Source organism: Ursus arctos, unplaced genomic scaffold (genome assembly GCF_023065955.2).
Source record: "Ursus arctos isolate Adak ecotype North America unplaced genomic scaffold, UrsArc2.0 scaffold_36, whole genome shotgun sequence".
Taxonomy (NCBI): Eukaryota; Metazoa; Chordata; class Mammalia; order Carnivora; family Ursidae; genus Ursus; species Ursus arctos.
Genome location: NW_026623050.1, coordinates 7,380,838 through 7,402,489, shown reverse-complemented (window position 1 = coordinate 7,402,489; position 21,652 = coordinate 7,380,838). Strand labels below are relative to the sequence as shown.

Below are 21,652 nucleotides of genomic sequence, written 5' to 3'. Positions count from 1 at the left end.
ATCGGAGAGCGAGCGAGCACAAGCAAGGGGAGCAGCAGGCAGAGGAAGACTTAACCGACTGAGCCACCCAGGTGTCCCTCTCTTCTAGTGTTAAGCCTCTTTAGTTAAGCTAATAAATATTCAATGTAAAAGCATTTAAAATGCTTTATATATTTCATATAGGAAGGATTCCCTGCTATAAACACTATTGTACTTAGCTCACTGTTCCCTTATCAGAAACTAAACATTTGGGGTGCCTGGGTGGCTCAGTTAAGTGTCTGCCTTTGGCTCAGGTCATCACCTCAGGGTCCTGGGATTGAGCCCCATGTCAGGCTCCCTGCTCAACCAGGAGTCTCTCCTTCAGCTTCTCCACCCGCTTGTGCTAATAAAATCTTAAAAAATAAAAACAAAAAAACCAACTAAAGATTTGCTCTTACCTAGCATAAGGTTGGCCCTGAAGGTGGGAATGACGTTAAGTTTAAATGGAGTGCCTCTGTTCACATGGCTGCCACTTCCCTCGGACTACAGCAGAGACTGCTGCAACTTGGTATCAACGCCCAGATCTTTGGCCTTTTCTGACATCTAGAGCCTACCTCAGCCCAGGTCTCTGGCTTGGCTCCTCCCATCTCAGTAATCTACTGCATTATTAGAAATTACCTATTTTGGGGCACCTGGGTGGCTCAGTTAAGCATCTGCCTTTGGCTCAGGTCATGATCCCAGGGTCCTGGGATCGAGTCCCGCATCGGGAATCCTTGCTCAGCGGGGAGCCTGCTTCTCTCTCTGCCTGCTGCTGCCCCTGCTTATGCTCTCTCCCTGCCTCTCTCTGACAATAAATAAAATCATAAAAAAAAAAGTTTTTAAAAAAATTACCCATTCCAAGTAATGAGTAACACAGTGAAGTTTCAGTGCATTCTCAGCCCATGCTGCTTTATTGCCAAAATATGCACACGAACACACACACACACACACACACACACACAGGTGCAGAGTTTCCAACTCGTATAGCAGTTCCCTTTTACATCAAAGAATAAAATTTCTGAAATTCCAAGGATGCATAGATTAAAAAGCTGCCTTTTGTAATACTTTATAAACATTCAATGAAATTCTTTTTTTACATTATATACCAATGATGCAATGAAGAAAATACAGAACAGCTAGTAAAAACATAAGAGCAACAACTGTACTTATAGGACAGTAAATAAAAATCCGTGAATGATACTCTAATATGACTCTGTAAGTGATGGGTGGTTTTCAGGTAAGTGCCAAGACTACTACTGTTATTTAAGGACTGACGATAACGTATTGCCAGAATACAGTTTTTACCCCTGGGAGGAAAATTGATGGCATGGCTTACTATCACTAAGGGAGACAAAACCTTTTGAAAATTGTAACCTTACGATATCTATTTTGATTTTAAAGATTTAGGAGTAAAAGTTCCTAGAGAAATCTGTGAGGTTTAGTTTTTTAACTGCACACTTTTGTGGAATAAAGGGACAGAGTTGAGAGAAACTCCTTCCTTATATCTTTACTGGTTTCACTGGTTGGCAGAGGAAGTCAGTTAAGTGACAAGGAGAAAATTTGCAAATGGGAAATGATATCTCACTTCCTGTACTTAAGTGGAGACTAAACACTGCAATGACTGTTAAGTCTAATTCAGTTCTGAACTACTGGAAAGCTACCACTTACACTTAAACCTTCCCAAAGGCATATGGAGTGAAATCCCACTCCAAAGAAAACAGGTTAAGATGACTTAAGAAAAATTACTTTTCAATCATAGAACAGGAAACCTGGGAGGGGCCTAGTGAGAATCATCTAGTCTAACTCTGAATTCTCTTCTGTTTACACTACTCACCTATGAATTCCATTTGTATATTATTTGTCACGATCATTTGCACTTAATAGGGTTATTTCAAAGTCAGGACATCTCAAAAATTTTAAGCTACCACAATAAACTGATCTATTTTCTTCAACAAGTACGGAAATAAATGGCAAGTTTTTCTTTTTTCCAAAAGTGGGAAAACCTGCTCCTGTTTACCTGGCATCGAAGGCTTTAGGCAACAAATTATGCAGTCTGAGCAAAATATCATGGATAAAGCCCTGGCTATAAGAATTTAAAAACAAAACATTTATATAATACAATAACAAAAGAGAACCCAAACCACAGATTTGTCAGTATTTTTAGCACTGTTTCCACAAAATGCAGCGGTCTCCTTTGCTGCAGGGAACCATATGGCTGATCAGTACCAGTACCATCCAGAAGAGTTGGCTGGTTATCTGAAAATCCTGGAACATCTGAACTGTATGCATATTGCTTCCATTCACTTTCAAGATACTAGTTTTAAGAGATCCAAACTTAAGCCACATAAATTTTATCAGATAAACCCCATACTTAGTTATTTTATATACTCTACACCGGTAATTTCCTACTTTCGTAGCCTTTCTGAAACTCTGCACCTTTCTGATTATTATAGCCATAGCAGCTTATTTATTCAACATGCTTAGTCTGTGCCTTTGTTTGGTTTTTAAACATGCTTGGGGACTAAGGGAACCAGGCAAGAGGTTAGAGGGTGAGCAATGTCATGCTCTCTATTCCTGACAGTTTGAATGTCTTGTGGTTGCCCCTGTTTATCTTCTAGCTCCCATTTTCAATGGAAGTTAAGATAATCTTTAATTAGAAAATGAAACCTAATAATCCAAACAGTAAATTCAGGCTATTGGTTCAAGTTTCTATTGCTTCATTAATAAATGCATATGTATATATATCTACTAGTCACCACGTAACACTGCACATTTTCAATCATGCATTAGAATATTAGTCCTCTAAAATCAGAGCTCTGGGCCTGCCACTATTGCTTGCACTTTCATGCAGACCCAGTTTTAATAAACATGCAGAAAAGACCCCGATTCAGAGGAATTAGGGGAAACGACAAAGATACATGCAAAGTTTCAACTGAAGATGTGGGTTAATAAAGTGATTGCTTAGAAATGCAGGCAGGGCAGGTGCTCCACATCACAACGCTGCTTCAGAACAGAGGTACAAAGTCACACACAAAAAGGCTAAAATCAGGACCACTACTTAGTTACAAAAGGCTTAATTGCGAATCCTGGCCCTTTTGGATACAGAAGGATGTAAAAACTCTGGGAAAAGAAAGAGAATTCAAAGATGTACAGTCTTTTGGAGCATTAAGTTTTCTTGGCCATTTACTGACAGCTACAGCACAGAAGAGCATAGGCGGCAGAGCGATGGTGAAGATGCTCTTAGGCAGAATAGTTTCTGATTCACATTAATGAATTTTATCTGCACAGCCCCCTGCGGAAAAGGAGTTTATGAACAGCAGAGCTGATATAATGTAAACTCAAAATCAATGCCCTGAAATTTAGCACAGACTTCTTTTTGAAAACTATCGGCCAAGGGATTCTTCCAAATAGGGTATGGTTAATAGCCAAGCAATGTTCTGAATAAACTAGAAGTAATTTGCTTGCACCAGCAGCACCATGAGAATGTAAACTCCTGGAGGCCAAGGGTCTCTTCGTATTTTGCATATCACAGGTACACAAAAAGTAAACATGAGACCACAACAACATTGAAAAGTAATAACCGCATACTTAGAGACTACAAAAACTTGTAGCACATTTTAGCATTTAAAACTATTAACGTGGCTGTTAAGGGTAGTCTTTAAGTAAGTAACTAAATTGTTGACGTCACTATAATACACAGCGGTGTCCTCATGATCGCGCAGATGACTGAATATTGCTTGGTTATTCCAATGTCTCTAACACCAACTGATGGCGTAGGACATTTAAAGAGGAGCTATAATCAATTTAATATAAGAGACTTCTCCCTATCCTCTGGAGTTGCCATATAAGAATTAAATATTCAAGAGGCACTATTTTCTTAAATCCACTCCACTTTTAGTTTTTTCCTTGGGAAAACGGGAACACAGACACAATCTGTTCAGGGACCTTCAAGGTGCTAAATGGCCAAAATGAACACAAGGTAAAAGGGAGTTAAGAAATCACCTTCCATTCCACTATTATAACCTGATGTGAGGTGTGAGATTCCTCGGATCAAGAAACTAGTTTGCTGGGCTCTTATTTAAAGTAAGACCAAAGTCCTCAGCACATGTATAGCAGACAAGGTTTATAAAACCAACATGCTGTCTTTGGCTATTCCCTTCGATCCTTTGCTTTACATCTTTAAATTCTAACACCCCTAAACTAACCACAGGCATAAGGAAAAGCCAGCTATCCAAGTTCTTGGTTTGTTTTTAACCCAAACACACATACACAACAAACTTTTCCATTTTTAAAATGCACCCAGAGAACTAAAGGAGAAAAGAAAAGGTGACAGAGCACAAAGTATGCTAGTCCATAAATGCCTGTTGCTGAAAAAAATATCGCAAGCACAATCCCCACATGATGGCCTCAGTGGGGCTACATCAGTAGGAGTACATTTGCTTCCAGGTTAACCACTAGAAAAATTTCATTCAATGGCTCTAACCCTCTGCTTTAGGAAACAAACAGGGTCTCTAACTTACACAAAAGTTGCTATTTCTCACACAATGATATATTCATATACATTCAGTTTTTAAAGTACCTTTTATATGTTCTTTGCCTAAAACATCTTCCTTTTGTGCAACTCTCTTGATCACAGAGCTTCGCCAACTCAAGTAGTAATATTTACTCTATTGTACAACTTTGCTAATACAATTTACTATACATGCAAAACTGTTATTGCTACTAAAATTCTACCTCTTGAAAATTATTATTCGTTTTATGGCTTTTATTTATTTTTTTTTGCAAAAGGAAAGATCCTTTCCTATATACTGTGCTATTTTGCATTCATTACCTTTTCAGAGGTATTTTTAAAAATATTTAAATGCTTTTTGGAAATGGATTCTCCCAGGCACTAAACTACTAGAGCCAAGAGTACAAATACTTGAAGTACACTATGAGAATCTAAACCTGGGTCCCTGGATATCTGCCGCTGCAGAGTCTATTTGTTTAAGTTGGCTTGTGTCCTGAGACACACCACACTAGTTTTTGCATTTCCTATCATGGGAACTGTAGAATCGGTGTCAATAAATCCTGAACTCTCCTAATACTGAGATTTAAAAATCACCTCAGAAAACCGCCCTTTCCAAGTTCTCAAGGCAGCTTTTAGAGGTAGGAATTTTTCCACGGAAAGCTACCTTACGCTTTCAGAACAAACAACTTTTATTTTTACAAGCAGAAAGGTAAAAGTTGTCTGAGGTGGCTCACTCTAACCAAGCAAAATACATAGTTATTACATGGCAACCTGCTTAGGCTCCATCTAGCTACATTCCAATTCTTGTGAAAAGGTCTGGGATCCCATCAACACACAATTCAGATAGTGAAATAGGAAAAGCCCGTGACAAATTAATGTAGGACACTGAACCTCTGACCAGTGTCCTTCGATAACAATCAGCATGCCGCAGACAGGAAATGGTAATGGTCTGCAGATTAGAAAAGCACTCAACTAACACAGCATCTTAGTAAGACATGCAAAATAAAAAATAATTTCTTGATGCAAAAGGAGTGGATTAAATAATAAACCTACAAGACACGCCGTGTGAAAACAGCATAAGAACAATCTCATCTCAAACTAAGAGAACAAAAGTAGAATCATGAAATGGGGCCTCATTTTGATTTGAGGTTTCATAAGACACGAAGGCAGCTGGTTTCCAGCTACCTCAGAGAAAGCTTAAATATCCTCAAACACAGTATTTTACACTGTGATCCCACAGTCCTATTCATAAATGAGTCTTTTTGGCCTTAATCTCCTTTCCCCAGGGAGAATATCATGATTCCGATATTTATGAAAAAATTTTCCACTCATTTTACACTATTGGTTATCATCCTGAAGTTTAAATTATTACTAGGCTCATGCACTAACTCCTAACATGACACTACAATATGCTACCAAGCACTAATGCTTACAAAACTATACACATCTCAAAATGGAAGACATTGGTGATTTTGTTGTTCTTAAACAACTTGTAACATTTGTCCACAAGTATTAAAATATACATATATATATATTTCTATTGCACCTATCCCGTTGTTGTTTAACTTTTCAAAAGAAAAACTGCCAGCTGACATGGATAAGCAAAGGGAAGAAGTAGGCACAGCTACTGATTGAGGTGTAGTCCTGCCTAAAATTACAGCTTTTCCCATCAAGAAGGGGACAAAACAGTCAGGGGGGAAAATGTAGGTGTATTAGGTAAACACTGGGCTAGTACACCTGGCACAGACCCATTTTGTTAGATGCTATCTGGTGACAACCATTAAAGATGCAAAGAACAATCTGAACGAGAGCATTCAACAGTGGTCCTTTTAGCTGTGAAATAAAAAATACAAAGCAACTGGAGAAGAGGAGTCTGATACATACTCAAACAAATGGGCCAGAGATGGTTTCACTGGTGCTGACAGTATTAAGTCCCTATCCCCTGCCAATGGTCCTACCCAACACACTGCAAAAAGGACATGGGGAAGAAGAATAACAGACAACTAAAGATATAAATTCTCAACACACCGATGGGGACTCATGTACGTAGGTTCCTTTCTGTCTTTAACAATTCCAACACAGTAAAAGAAAGTACCAGGAAGTTGGCTGAGAAGTTACTTAGAGAAACATTTAAGTTACCTTTACCCAAAGTTACTTCTATGCTTTACCACTCAGTATGTGCCCTCAAAGGAAATTATATTTTACCTGTATTATGTAATTATTTTACTAAAAAGCTTTCTTATGCCAATTCAAATAGGTTGACCAACTTAACTAATCATTAAGAGTGCTCAACAATTCCCATTTTTGGCCATTTCTATTACTGCTAAATTTGGTAAATCTACACTACGTTTTTAGCATCACAGCATGTGTGACCGTAGGCAAATTCCCTAAATCACAGATATGATCTAAGACAATTTGTTCTTAAGTGCATCTAAGAAGTTTCAAATTCTTTCTCACAAAGACTCATAGTTTCCTTCTTCTTACATAAAGACCTGACAATTCATACAGTGGTCCTCTGTTGATTTGGAAGAAAGAATAGCTTCACACCATAGTCTGTTCATCACATGGTGTAAGTTTTAAGGAGAAGGAAGATCCGTATTTTTATTGAATTACTTTTCTTGTCTGAGGTTTTATCCAGCCCCGAATTTCTTCTAAATCAACCACAAATGTGGGAACACTGCCACTGAAGTCCATTCTCTGATGAAAAAGTTCAGTTCCAACTGGGGAAAGTTACCTGAGTCCCAGACTTTACAGCCTAACATTACACCTCACCTAAAAAAATAAACCAAACATCTGAGTACCCATCTTGGGTCAAAGGAACAGAGTTATTTATGTTTTTAGAAAACTGGAGCTACAGAATGTAAAATGCCATAAAGTCAGATGGAGCTGCATAAGGCATTTTTGCTTCTTTTTCTCAGGAGAAAGGAATTCTCTTGAAACTTTTCTTTTCTCCCCCCATTCCTCCACGCCCAAAGTTGAATGCAGGTCAGACTAGAGGATCCACCATATTTTCTAAACAGAAAAACCACTTAAGCCACACTTGTTCCTGCCTTAGCAGCATGGAAAATCAAGTCTCAAGTGCTACGTAAGAGTCCACAAAAAAGAATGAAGTAATTTGCAATATAGGAGCTTCTCATCTGAGGGAGGTGAACAGGGTTCCATCACTGGACTTGAAGCTGTTTTGTTTCCTTTTCCAACCTTTCAGTAAACCCAAGCATGCATTCATAGGGTAAGCAAATGTACAATGTGGTCCTTCCTTAGAAAAATGAAAAATCATTTAAAAATATGAAATGTCCAAAGACTTCTGAGAAGGAAGCCAACAACAGCTTCCTTCTCTAGGAGAAAAATCCCTCTTCTCATCCAAAACATAGATTTACACACGTAAACATATGTATTTTACAGGGACTCTGTTAACCTTTGCATTATCTTGTCTTTATACTTCTTTATAACATCAAATGTTTTATTGCAAAATTGAACCTTTGTTCTTTTCCAGCAAATGTACTTCAAAGGATGAGTTAGGATTTAGATATTTAATATCTGTAGTTTTTAAGCATCTCTTTCATTTCATATTAGAACACATATTTGGAATTTACTCCTTGCAGATTCAATTGTGCTTATGACAGTGGCTGAAACTGGAAGACATTAAAAAAAAAAAAACAACCTGATGTCATCCATACTTGCTATTTATTTAGTCTTCTTGTTTGGAAGAAAAGGTAAAGAATTCATAAACACCGACATCTAAGCACCTGTTTCAAATTAAACATCAGCCTCAGCTTCCAAAATAATTTCTTTATAATGAAGTAAAAAGCAGAACATGCATGTCAGTTGCTTCTTTCTTCCTGGAGAACTCAGCAGGCCAACTGCATCCTAAGAGCTTCTCAATGTTGAATCAGAGAAGTGGAACACAAACGCAGCCTTTTCCAATCCAAATCATGGAGGTAAAACGTGTAGAGAAGAGATCCCACGTTTCAAGAGTAGGGAAAGTGGCTGGATAGCAGGACCACCCACTCCAGGAGACAACACAGAATACCTAGAAATACAAAATAAATTAAAAACAGGGAGGTTAAGGCAGGTACTTCTGCATGAGCTCACTTTTAAGAATGATATTTAAAAACACATAGAGGGGTGCCTGGGTGGCTCAGTCAGTTAAGCATCTGCCTTTGGCTCAGGTCATGATCTCAGGATCCTGAGATTGAGTCCCACGTCTGGCTCCCTGCTCAGTGGAGAGCCTGCTTCTCCCTCTCCCTCTGCCTCTCCTCCCGCTGCTTCTCTCTCTCTCTCAAATAGATATAATCTTTAAGGGGCACCTGGGTGGCTCAGTCGTTAAGCATCTGCCTTCGGCTCAGGGAGTGATCTGGCGTTCTGGGATCGAGCCCCACATCTGGCTCCTCCCCTGGGAGCCTGCTTCTTCCTCTCCCACTCCCCCTGCTTGTGTTCCCTCTCTCACTGGCTGTCTTTCTCTCTGTCAAATAAATCAATAAAATCTTTAAAAAAATAAAAATAATAACACATAGAAAGAAAATATATTTTAGATTATACACTAAAAGAAAATGTTCAACCATAACACCAAATTCAGTATTGTCATCAGAAAAGCAGCAACAGTCAGAAAAAATACATAAACACAATACAAAAAAGTTAGATTTATGCAAAAACTTGTATCCTAGAATAAGAGATACACATGTCCAAGGGTTCCTGGGTGGCTCAGTCGGATAGGGCATCCGACTCTTGATTTCAGCTCTGGTCATGATCTCAGGGTCGTGAGACAGAACGTGTCGGCCTCAGAGTATACTTGACATTCTCTCTCTCCCTCTCCCTCTGCCCCTCACCGGTTCGCACACGTGCTCTCTCTCTCAAATATATAATTTTTTTTAATTACAAAGCTGTAGTAATCAAAAGAGTATGGTACTGGCACAAGAATAGACACATAGATCAATAGAAGAGAATAGAAAATCCAGAAATAAACCCACAATTATACAGCCAATTAATCCTCAACAAGGCCAGAAAGAATGTTCAATGGGAAAAAGACAATCTCTTCAATAAGTGGTGTTGGAAAAACTGGAAAGCTACATGCAAAAGAATGGAACTGGACCACTTTCTTACACTATAAACAAAAATAAACTCAAAATGGATTAAAGACCTAAATGTGAGAGTTGAAACCATAAAAATCCTAGAAGAGAACACAGGCAGTAATGTCTCTGACATCAGCCATTGCAGTATTTTTCTAGATAGGTCTACAGCAAGGGAAATAAAAGAAAAATAAATTATTGGGACTACATCCAAATAAAAAGCTTCTGTACAGCAAAGGAAACAATCAACAAAACTAAAAGGCAACCTACTGAATGGGAGAATATATTTACAAATGACATACCCAATAAAGGGTTAGTATCCAAAATATAAAGAACTGATAAAACTCAACACCAAAACCCCCCAAAATCCAATTAAAAAATGGGCAGAAGACATGAACAGACATTTCTCCAAAGACCACATACAGATGGCCAAAAGACACATGAAAAGATACTCAACATCACTCGTTATCAGGGAAATGCAAATCGAAACTACAATGAGGTATCACCTCACACCAGTCAGAATGGCCAAAATAAAAAACATAAGAAACAAGTGTTGGCGAGGATGTGGAGAAAAAGGAGCCCTCTTGCACTGTTGGTAGGACTGCAAACTGGTGCAGCCACTGTGCAAAACAGTGTGGAGGTTCCTCAAAAGTTAAAAATGAAACTACCCTACAATCCAGTAATTGCACTACTGGGTATCTACCCCAAAAATGCAAAAACACTAATTCAAAGGGACACATATACCCCTATGTTTACAACAACATTATATACAATAGCCAAATTAGGAAGCAGCCTAGGTGTCCATTGATAGATGAATAAAGAAGATAAGGTATATATACATACACAATAAAATATTATTCAGCCATAAGCTGAATGAAAGTCAAAAGGCCAAAAAGCTGAATAAGCCAAAAAGAATGAAATCTTGCCATTTGCAACAACATGGATGGAGCTAAAGAGAATAATGCTAAGTGAAATAGGGGCGCCTGGGTGGCTCAGTCCTTAAGCGTCTGCCTTCGGCTCAGGGCGTGATCCCAGCGTTATGGGATCGAGCCCCACATCAGGCTCCTCTGCTGGAAGCCTGCTTCTTCCTCTCCCACTCCCCCTGCTTGTGTTCCCTCTCTCACTGGCTGTCTCTCTCTGTCGAATAAATAAATAAAAATCTTAAAAAAAAAAAAAGATTATAATGCTAAGTGAAATAAATCAGAGAAAGACAAAATACCTATGATTTCACTCATATGTGGAATTTAAGAAACAAAACAAATGAGCAAAGAACAGAGAGAGAGTGAGAGAAACCAAGAAACAGACTCTTTACTATAGAGAACAAACTGACGCTTACCAGAGGGGAGGTGGGTGGCAGGATGGGTGAAATAGGTGATGGGGATTAAGGAGAACATGTGTCGTAATGAGCACTGGGTGATGTATGGAATTGCTAAATCACTGTACTGTACATCTGAAATTAATGCAACACTGTATGTTTACTGGAATTAAAATAAAGGCAAATGTAAATTAATTCAGAATCAAATGAGGAGGAAGAGAATTACAGAATTTGCATTTTGTTGCAAAAGCAGCAGAAGTAAGGGTAAAAAAAAAGAGAAGATCCACAGAAGGCCCTTTAGAACACCATGGGCAACAGAGCTGTTTCGTTATGTAAGCTTACACAGGCCAATTCAAAGCTTGCACCAGCCATTAGACTGTTCTGCAGTTCAATTATTAATATATTTTTTTATGATTTTATTTATTTATTTGAGAGAGAGAGAGAGCAAGCAGCAGAGAAAGGGGGAGAAGCAGGCTCCCCACTGAGCAAGGAGCCGGATGCAGAACTTGACCCCAGGACCCTGGGATCATGACCTGAGGTGAAGGCAGATGCTTAACCAACTGAGCCACTCAGGCATCCCCTGCAGTTCAATTCTAATGGCAAGATAACTAGCAGTAACGTTGAGGGGGAAAGAAAATACAAGCTAGTTCCTTCCAGGAGGAAATATGCTAAAACAATTCTATGTAAACCAAATAAGCACCAAGACGAGCACCTGTTCCTAACAGGGAACCTACTAATAAAAATGTATACATTCATCATATATAAACCTCACCTCCCACCACCCCAAATCTATATCTTTATATGAGGCAAAAATGCTAGAATATCATAAGCTTATTTTCTCTTCAAAACACCCAATTTCAGGCCTGGGTGACTCAGTCGGGTAAGTCTCTGCCTTTGGCTCAGCTCATCATCCCAGGGTCCTGGGATCAAGTCCCACATTGGGCTCCCTACTCAGTGGGGAGATTGCTTCTCCCTCTCCCTCTGCCACTCCCCCACTCGTCCTCTCTCACTCTCTCTCAAATAAAATCTTCAAAAAGCAAACAAACAAACAAAAAACCCAAAATACCCAATTTCCCTTTCACTCAGTCACCATTCAATTTTATTCACTCTAAACACAAATTTGGATCACAAACTGTAGACCTATTGAAAAGTGAATGAATAGTAGCTGCTTAGTAGGAAAGCCATAGTTCCTGACCATGACGTACAATTCCCCTTAAGATCTTCCACCAGATCTCTTCTGACCCCAACTCTATTTCTATCTCCTCCTCCATCATGTGCTCCAAGCACACTGGACTCCTTGCTCTTCCTGGAATGTCAGGCATACTCCAACCTTATAGCTTTTGTACTGGTTGTTCCCTTTGTGAGAGGACCCTTCCCCAAGTATCCACATAACTAGGCCCCTCACCTCAAGTCTTTACTTAAATGTCATTTTCTCAGTGAGGCCTGCTTTGAGCCCCTTTAAGATTATACTGTCCCTGCATCCCATCTACAGACACACTTTTTTTTTTTTTTAAAGATTTTATTTATTTATTCGACAGAGATAGAGACAGCCAGCGAGAGAGGGAACACAAGCAGGGGGAGTGGGAGAGGAAGAAGCAGGCTCATAGTGGAGGAGCCTGACGTGGGGCTTGATCCCACAACGCCGGGATCACGCCCTGAGCCGAAGGCAGACGCTTAACCGCTGTGCCAACCAGGCGCCCCTCCATCTACAGACACACTTCTACCATTTCCCTTTACCCGATCTACTTTTCCTTTTATCCATAGCATGTAACAGTATCTAATAAGGTATTTATTATGTTTCTCATTTACTGTCTTGTCTAAAATGTAAGCTCCTGGGGCGCCTGGCTGGCTCAGTCGGTGGAGCGTGCGACTCTTGATCTGAGGGCTGAGTCTGAGCACCACATTGAGTGTAGAGATTACTTAAAAATAAAATATTTAATAAATAACATAACATAACATGTAAGCTCCATCAGGAAGGAAACTGTTTTGTTCAAAAACGAATCCCAAGCACCCAGACTAGCATGTGACCCAGGTAACCACTTGATAAAAATTTGTTGAATAAATGAGTGAAGAGCAGGGCTGTTAAATACATTTAGCCAACATGAGTTCAATTGTAAATAAACAGGTTCTACAGTTAAGTGAGGAAACCAAAACTATACACACTGACCTACAAAATTTCAAATATATCCCCATAAAGCTGATGACTTACTAGGCACTTCTAGGTCTCTGAGGTCACTCGTTTAGTGCTACTGATTATATAAATAAAATAACTTTGTATTAGAAAATCTGACTGGGGCGCGGGGGTGGCTCAGTCATTGAGTGTCTGCCTTCGGCTCAGGGCGTGATCCTGCAGTTCTGGGATCGAGCCCCACGTCAGGCTCTTCCGCTGGGAGCCTGCTTCTTCCTCTCCCACTCCCCCTGCTTGTGGTTCCCTCTCTTGCTGGCTGTCTCTCTCTGTCAAATGAATAAATAAAATCTTAAAAAAAAAAAAAAGAAAGAAAATCTGACTAACTGGGAGGACAGAAAGGGAAATCAGAATTTTTAATGTAGTACTTGGGCTAGCCATACCTGTCTCAAATAACTCTGGGTGTAGTCAGCTTCCAAGATGGGCCCCAGTTACTGCTGCCTCCTGGTATTCACACCCTCCTACAGTCTCCTCTAACAATGAATCAGGGTATGATAAAGATTTTGGCTGGCCTTTGTCGTGGGAGGGAAACTCTAAATCCTTGGAATTCACAGTAAATGAGCCAGTAGAAATTAAACAACAGAGTCCTAAATAATTAAGGGGTCAAACAGAAAATGACAAGGGAAATTAGAAAATACCTCGAGATAGGGGCGCCTGGGTGGCACAGTGGTTAAGCTTCTGCCTTCGGCTCAGGGCGTGATCCTGGCGTTATGGGATCGAGCCCCACATCAGGCTCTTCCCATGGGAGCCTGCTTCTTCCTCTCCCACTCCCCCTGCTTGTGTTCCCTCTCTCGCTGGCTGTCTCTATCTCTGTCAAATAAATAAATAAAATCTTAAAAAAAAAAAAAAAAAAAAAAAAAAAGAAAATACCTCGAGATAAACGAAAACAACACGACAAACCAAAACTTACAGGCTGCAGTAAAGCAGTGCTAAGAGGGAATTTTAGAGCTATAAATGCTTACATTAAAAAAAAAGAAAGATCTCAAATCAGCAACCTAACTTTACACCTTAAGGAACTAGAGAAAGAATAAACTAAACCCAAAGCTAGCAAGAATGAAGGAAAAAATAAGTATCAGAGCAGAAATAAATAAAAGATTAGAAGAACAGAGAAAACCAATGAAACCAAAATTCAGTTCTGACAGGGTTGTGAGAACCCTTGAATTTGCAGCCAGTTGATCAGAAGTGCAGGTGGCCTGGGAATCCTCCTAAGTGTGGCTGTCTTCTAAAGTGAGGGCGGTCTTGGGGCACCTGGCTGGCTCAGTCCACGGGGCATGTGATTCTTCATCTCAGGGTCGTAAGTTCAAGCATTACGTTGGGCATGGAGCCTACATAATTAAAAAAACAAAAACCAAAAAACCACCACCACCACCACAAAACCCACAAAGACTAAAGTGAGGGCAGTCTTGTTGGGAACGGGGCCTCTGACTTGTGGGGTCTGCATTAACTCTGGATGGTTAGTGTCAGAGCTGTCTTACAGTACACTAGCTGGTGTCAAGAGAGGGACCAACTGAGTGAGCAAGAAGTAATGATGAGGGACTCTGAGACAAGGTCATAGATGCGGCTATGACTTCTGCACTGTTCTCTTGAACTGCTTATTCTGGGAGAAGCCAGATGCTGTATCATGAGGACATTCAAGCAGCCTTGGAAGAGGCTGACACTGGAAGGAACAGAGGCTTTCCACCACCAGCATGAATTTACCAGCCACGTGAAGGAGCCACCGTGGAATTAGGTAACTGCCACCCCAGCCAATATCCTGACTGCAACCTTAGAAGAGAACCTAAGCCAGAAAGCCCCAGTGTGAAACAGCTCTGTTAACTCGTGACCCACATAAACTGTAAGAGATAATACCTGTTTACTGTTGTTTTAATCCACTAAAATTTTGGGTAATCTGTTACACATCATTAAATAACTAATGCACTTTGCTTCCTCTAAGGACAGAAAGAATGATATATCATGGGAGTTAATTACTCTTCTTAAAAAATAAAAATTCTCCTTTCTTACTTTGCTATGTAAATTCAGAACACATTTTACAAAACACAATGGATATCCTTATCATTCCAGTTAAGTTTTTAAGTGTCTCATTAAAATAGTGCTGGGCCTATTGGACAGTTTCTGCCCCCAGATATGGATAGGCTCTACTAATGTAAAATCACTGCCTGAGCAAAACTTTTAACTGCTTCGTCATTCAACATTTACTGAGTGCTTCCTTTCTTTGAAAATTTTAATTATTTACTTGAATAGGTAACAAAAGCACGTAACGGGAAAAGGTACAATAGGATATACAACGTTTCTCCCATATCCTTTTATTTTTATTTAAATTAAATTAGCCAACATATAGTACATCATTAACAGATGTACAGATGTATTTTCATGACAGTTCAGATGCAGAGTTCAATAATTCATCAGTTGCATATAACACCCAGTGCTCATCACATCACCTGCCCTCCTTAATGCCCATCACCCAATTCCATATCCTTTTAGATATTCTATAGCTACATAACATCTGTGTAAGTAGATTTAATTTCCCCCTACAAATAAAAGTATACTATACACCATGTTCTGCACCTTGCTTTTCCTTTTAATGTGTGTTAGTGATCATTCTGTTGTATCAGAATTAAAGCTACCTTAAAAAAAAAAAAAAAGATTTGAGAGAGAGCAAGTGAGAAAGTAGGGGGAGGGGAAAATGGAGAGGGAGAAGCAGACTCCCCACTGAGCAGGGAGCCCAACTCAGGGCTCAATCCCAGGACCCCGGAGATCATGACCGGAGCCAAAGACAGACGCTTAACCGACTGAGCCACCTGGGCATCCCAAAGCTACCCTTTAAGTACAGAAGCACCTACATTTATTTACATCAGTTCCCTGCAGGTAGATATTTAAATTGTTACCGATATTGTGCTATGCCAATGTCAAGTTTCTATTACTATCTACCTGGATTTATTTATTTTTAAAAAGACTTATTTATTTGAGAGAGAGAGAGAGAGTGAGTGCAGACAAGGTACGCACAAGCAGTGGGAGAGATGGAGAGAGAGAATCCCAATCAGCACAGTGCCCAACGTGGGGCTGAACCTCAGGACCCTAAAACCAAGAGGTAGAAACTTAACCAACTGAGCCACCCAGGCGCCCTCCATCTACCTGGATTTAATTAAGGTTATAAATTCAAGCAACAAAGCCTCTGTTCTATAAGCATATGATAAAGACTCTATCACCTAAATTTGTCCCAGCAGTTTTTATTCCTTTATTCCTTTTCTCTCTTTTTTTTTTAAAGATTTTATTTATTTATATGACAGAGAGACAGCCAGCGAGAGAGGGAACACAGCAGGGGAGTGGGAGAGGAAGAAGCAGGCTCCCAGCGGAGGAGCCCAATGTGGGACTCGATCCCGGAACGCCGGGATCATGCCCTGAGCCAAAGGCAGACGCTTAACGACTGCGCTACCCAGGCGCCCCCCGTTATTCCTTTTCTTTTGTATGTGGTAATATAGATCTTCCTTATGATCTGCTAAACCCATCCTAAGTTGAAAATATCCTGTCAAAAATGCATTTAATACACCTAACCTACTAACCCTCATCACTTAGCCTAGCCCACCTTAAATGTGTTTAGAACACTTACATTAGCCTATAGTTGAGCAAAATCATCTAACCCAAGCCTATTTTATAATAAATTATTGAATATCTCATATAATTTATTGAATACTGTACTGAAAAACAGTTGTTACGTGTATTGACTGTTTACCCTCGTGGATCATGTGGCTGACTTAACAGCTGTGGCTTGCTCCCAGTGTCCAGCACCATAAAAGCATCACACCACATACTGCTATCCAGGGAAAAGATCAAAATTTAAAACCCGAAGAATGGTTTCTACTGAATGTGTACCACTTTCACACCATTGAAAAGGCAAAAAATCGTTAAGGTGAACCATCAAGTCAGGGACAGTCTGTATAGTTGGAATTTTTTATTTACCTTTTTTTAAAATTTGTTTTTATTGTGGTAAAATACACATAATATAAAATTTATCATCTATACCCTTTTTAAGTGTTCAGTTCAGTGGTACTGAGTACATTCATATTGTGTAGGTATCACGACCTTTCATCTCCTGAACTTTTTTCATTTGCAAAACTGAAACTCTGCCCCCATTAAATAATAACTCCCAATTTCCCTTTCCGGAAGCCCCTGGCAACCACCATCCTACTTTCTGTTTCTATGATTATGACTATTCTTAAGTACCTTTATAAGTGGCATACAATATTTTAATCCTTAAAGCAGTTGTACAGTGAATGATTTCCATGTAATACAATCAATGTATATGACTAAGTAGATGTTATGAGTTGAACTGTGTCCTCCCCAAATTCATAAATTGAAGTCCTAATCCCTAGTACCTCAAAATGTGACCTTATTTGAAAACAGAGTCAAAGAGTCATTGCAGGGGTGCCTGGGTGGCTCAGGTGTTAAGCGTCTGCCTTCGGCTCAGGGCGTGATCCCAGAGTTCTGGGGTCAAGACCCGCATCGGGCTCCCTGCTCCGCTGGGAGCCTACTTCTTCCTCTCCCACTCCCCCTGATTGTGTTCCCTCTCTTGCTGGCTGTCTCTCTCTCTGTTAAATAAACAAAAATCTTAAAAAAAAAAAAAAAAAAAAAAAAGGAGTCGCTGCAGATATAATTAGTTAAAACGAGGTCATACTGGAGCAGAGTGGGCCCCTAATCTAACATGACTAGTGTCCTCATAAAAGAGAACTTAGGACACAGACACACACACAGGGAAAATGTCATGTAAAGACTGGAGTCATGCTGCCACAAGCCAAGGAACTACCAGAAGTTAGAAGAAAGACCTGAAACACATCCTTTCCTAGCACCTTCAAGAGGAGTATGGCCCTACTAATATGATTTTGGACGTTTGATCTCCAAAGCTGTGAGACAATATATTTCTGTTGTTCTTTTTTTTTTTTTTTTTTTTAAGATTTTATTTATTTATTTGACAGAGAGAAAGGCAGTGAGAGAGGGAACACAAGCAGGGGGAGTGGGAGAGGGAGAAGCAGGCTTCCCACTGAGCAGGGAGCCCGATGTGGGGCTCGATCCCAGAACGCTGGGATCACACCCTGAGCCGAAGGCAGACGCTCAACGACTGCGCCACCCAGGCGCCCCCTCAAATAAATAAAATCTTAAAAAAAAAATTCTAGTCATTTTTGATGTTCATTTTATGTTGAAGCTTACTGTTCTACTTCTATCTAGCTATTTTTCAAGCTGCTTAAACAGTATCTGGAAGCACTAGCCAGTATTACTCACTTGCCAAATCCTGAGTTCAGATTTTTGCTTTCTTCTCAAGATGAATACAAAAGCACCTGGAAAGCAAAGAAAATGTTCTTCCTGTGAGAAGGAAAAATAAAAACAACATTACAGTAAGGATACAGCCCTCACTTGTGCTATATGCTTCTTTGTGCAAAACTATTCAAATGAACCAAGACCTTTTTTAAAAAATCACTATGGGGCATCTGGGTGGCTCAGTCATTTAAATGTCCCAGTCTTGGTTTCCGCTCAGGCATGATCTCCTGCTTCATGGGATCTAGCCCCACGTAGGGCTCCAACTGGGGGGGGGGGGGGTGTTTCCTCTCTGTCTGCTTGAAAGATTCTCCCCCTCTGCCACCCCTCACCCGCGCTCTCTGCCTTTCTCCCTCTCTAAAATAAATCAATCTTTAAAAAAAATCATTATCAAAAACTATTTAAAAGGAATAGTCAGAAAGAAGTTACTCTCTACCTGCACTGGCACTAATTTTATGAAGATGTCAAAACTCTTGAATCAGTGGTTCTCAGGGTTTTATGGTACACTGTTCCCACTAAGAATCTCACGATGCTATCGTCCCTCTTCTCACAAAAGACCTTTGCTTTAATACAGATGACCACACCCCTCTGTTGTAAGGTAGGAAGGAATGTTCTGTTCCTTTCCTCTGCCCTATGTATCTTCTTCTTTCTTCTAGATGAAATCGAAAAAAATACTCCTGACAAAAGCAAGAGAAAGGTCCTCTTTATAAGGAAGATATTTCTTTACCCGGTATTTCCAGCTTTGCTAAATCAAGGACCAGCAAAGAGCACACCAGAAACATTCATTCCTATTATGACCTATCAGTCGAATTGGACCCAACTAACATGCCAGTTCTAAATAGGCTTCACCAATTCAGAAACTTAGTAACAGGAAACTTTACAAGAATTTAACTGAAAGACCGAATGAGGGGTTACAAAAATCCAAATTATAAAAAGAAACCCCATAAACAAGAACCGAATACAAATGACTTGACAGTATTATACTTGGCAACCCCACCACATTACACAAATTACGTTCTAATAATATTTCCCCCAAACTCTTTCTCATGATCTCTAAGATGATAAATAAAAATTGTACACTGACTCCTTTAATTCTGGAAAACAACGGTGAATTCTCCCGAGACCTCGAGTCAGTCGAGATTAATGCGCCATTAAGCAGTTACCAGGTCATACAAGGACAAAGATGCTTACTCGGCTTTTAAAAGTTTGAGGGGTGGGAGTGGGAATGAATGGATAGGTAGCAAGAGAACGTGAATGATACACACAAATTAAAATCTCGGGGGAGAACCTGTTAAACCAAATCTCAAGGTCAAAGGACCAGGGACACAAATTACTAAGGGCCACAAGGGGCCTCGACTGTTATCGGAAACTCAGGCAAAACAGTGGACACGAAGCCGTGAGGTGAGGAATATGAATAAATCAATAAAATAAGGGTATTCTTTAAAAAATAAACCGCTGGACGACGCAGCGGTTGGCAGATACACACCCGCGTGGATGCAATCACCCAGGAACAAGCCGAAAGCATGAAGGCAGCCAAAAAGGCACTGAGAAGGACAGCGGCGGGTAAAGGACGAAGTGTTGGTGCGACACACCCCGGAAGGTTTGTACTGCCGCCCTGGGCAGCTCGGAAGGAAACCCGCGCCAGGCCGAGGCCCGCGCCCGCTGCAGGCAGGCTCCGCGCGCCCCGGCCCCCCGGCCGGGCTGGGCCGGGCCGCACCACCTCCTGCTAGTTCCCCGTCACCCGTCTTCTCGGCTTACCTCGCACCGACCAGCAGAAGCACTGGACACACCGGGGGCCTTTCCGCCCCCGGCCCAACGGCCGGCTCTCACCAGCACGTCTCACTCCGCCATCTTCGCTCCTTCCTAAGTCCGCCAACCCTGCGGCAGCCGTTTCCACAAGCCCCGCCTCCGCTTCTGCCGCTGAGTCCTGACTGGATAACGACTTGCGCAAGCGCACTCTCTTCCCGTTGTGGGCTGGTTGGAATGTATGTCTGTCAATAGCGCCGACCCCACTCTTTTCGATCCTTTTTTTGGTCAGATTGGGTACCAGGGTTGAGGTAACGGGGGAAAATGTTATTGTACTTCACTTGTTAGGAATGTAAAATTATTTCCGCGTAGAAGCTGTGTCACTTCGTGGAAAGGTAGTCTGGATAGGCCGCATGACAATTTTAAGCCGCCATTAGGTTCAACTATACTGCTAAAAATTTCATTCTCGGACTGGGAGCTTTTAACCCCGGACATAACACCACACCTAGGCAGACAATTTAATAGCTCCAGTTTGTATCTGATTCTGTCTGACTCGTTTCCATTCGTAAAAGGTCCAAACGTCAGACCGCTGTTTGCAGCTCTGGTCAGTACAGAACGAAGTAGTTTCTTTCCTTTGAGGATCCTTCTGCCAAATGTCAGTTAAAACTGACAGTTTTGTTGCTTTCTATGCTCAGTTGTAGGGCTCTTGAGATCCTTTCTAAAGGGATTGCTCCAGGAGAGGCAGGTAGGATAATTAGAAGTTGGTATTAAACGGTGCCCCTGGCAGCTCCCAGGTAAGAGATGTAGGTCCTCAAACACCACTAAGGCTGTCAAATGGGCTGCTTCCTAGAAGCATGGATTCCGAAGGCTGCACCTCCCTGAGATCCAATTTCCAAAGTCCTTGGATGAAGCTAAGGAGTATTAATTTTTACAGAAGCTAATGATAAAGGACAACTAAGAGATAACCTTCACTTAAAATGGGGGCGCCTGACTGAGCCACCTTGGGCATGGAGCCTACTTAAAAAAAAAAAAAAAAAAGTCGTACTTAATGGTGAGCCTTCATACTTTCCCTTCAAGATCAGAAACCAAGCAAGGACAGTTTCCCTTCACCTCTATTCAACAGTGTACTGGAGGGTGTAGCCAGTGCAAAAAGGCAAACAAACAAAAGGCATCCAGATTGGAAGAAAACAAAACTGCCTTTATTTGCAGGTGACGTGATTCTCTGTTGAAAATCATAAGGAGCAAGCACAGAGCAAAAACAAAAGTACTGGAATTTCTTTGTGTAGTGACGTTGCAGGATACAAGATAAGCATATAAAAATCAACTATTTCTCTACACTAATAACAAAAATGAAATTAACAACTGTATTCATAATAGCATCAAAAAGAATAAAATACTTAGGAAAAAAATTAATGAAACAAATCCAAGATTTATACACCAAAAATATGAAACATACTGAGAGAAATGAAGATCTAAAGTAAAGAGACTTTCCACGTTCATGGTTTGTTAGACTCAATAGTAAGATG

General features: G+C 40.5%; 1 long non-coding RNA gene across 1 annotated transcript; it reads right to left on the bottom strand.

Moving 5' to 3' along the window:
• Positions 1–879: 879 nt before the first annotated feature.
• Positions 880–20,294, bottom strand: LOC125282730 (uncharacterized). The gene is made up of 3 exons (XR_007189903.2): positions 20,139–20,294; positions 18,348–18,428; positions 880–8,537 (listed from the first exon to the last, which is right to left on the bottom strand). It is a non-coding gene; the product is annotated as an uncharacterized LOC125282730 (long non-coding RNA).
• Between the last annotated feature and the right edge of the window lie 1,358 nt (positions 20,295–21,652).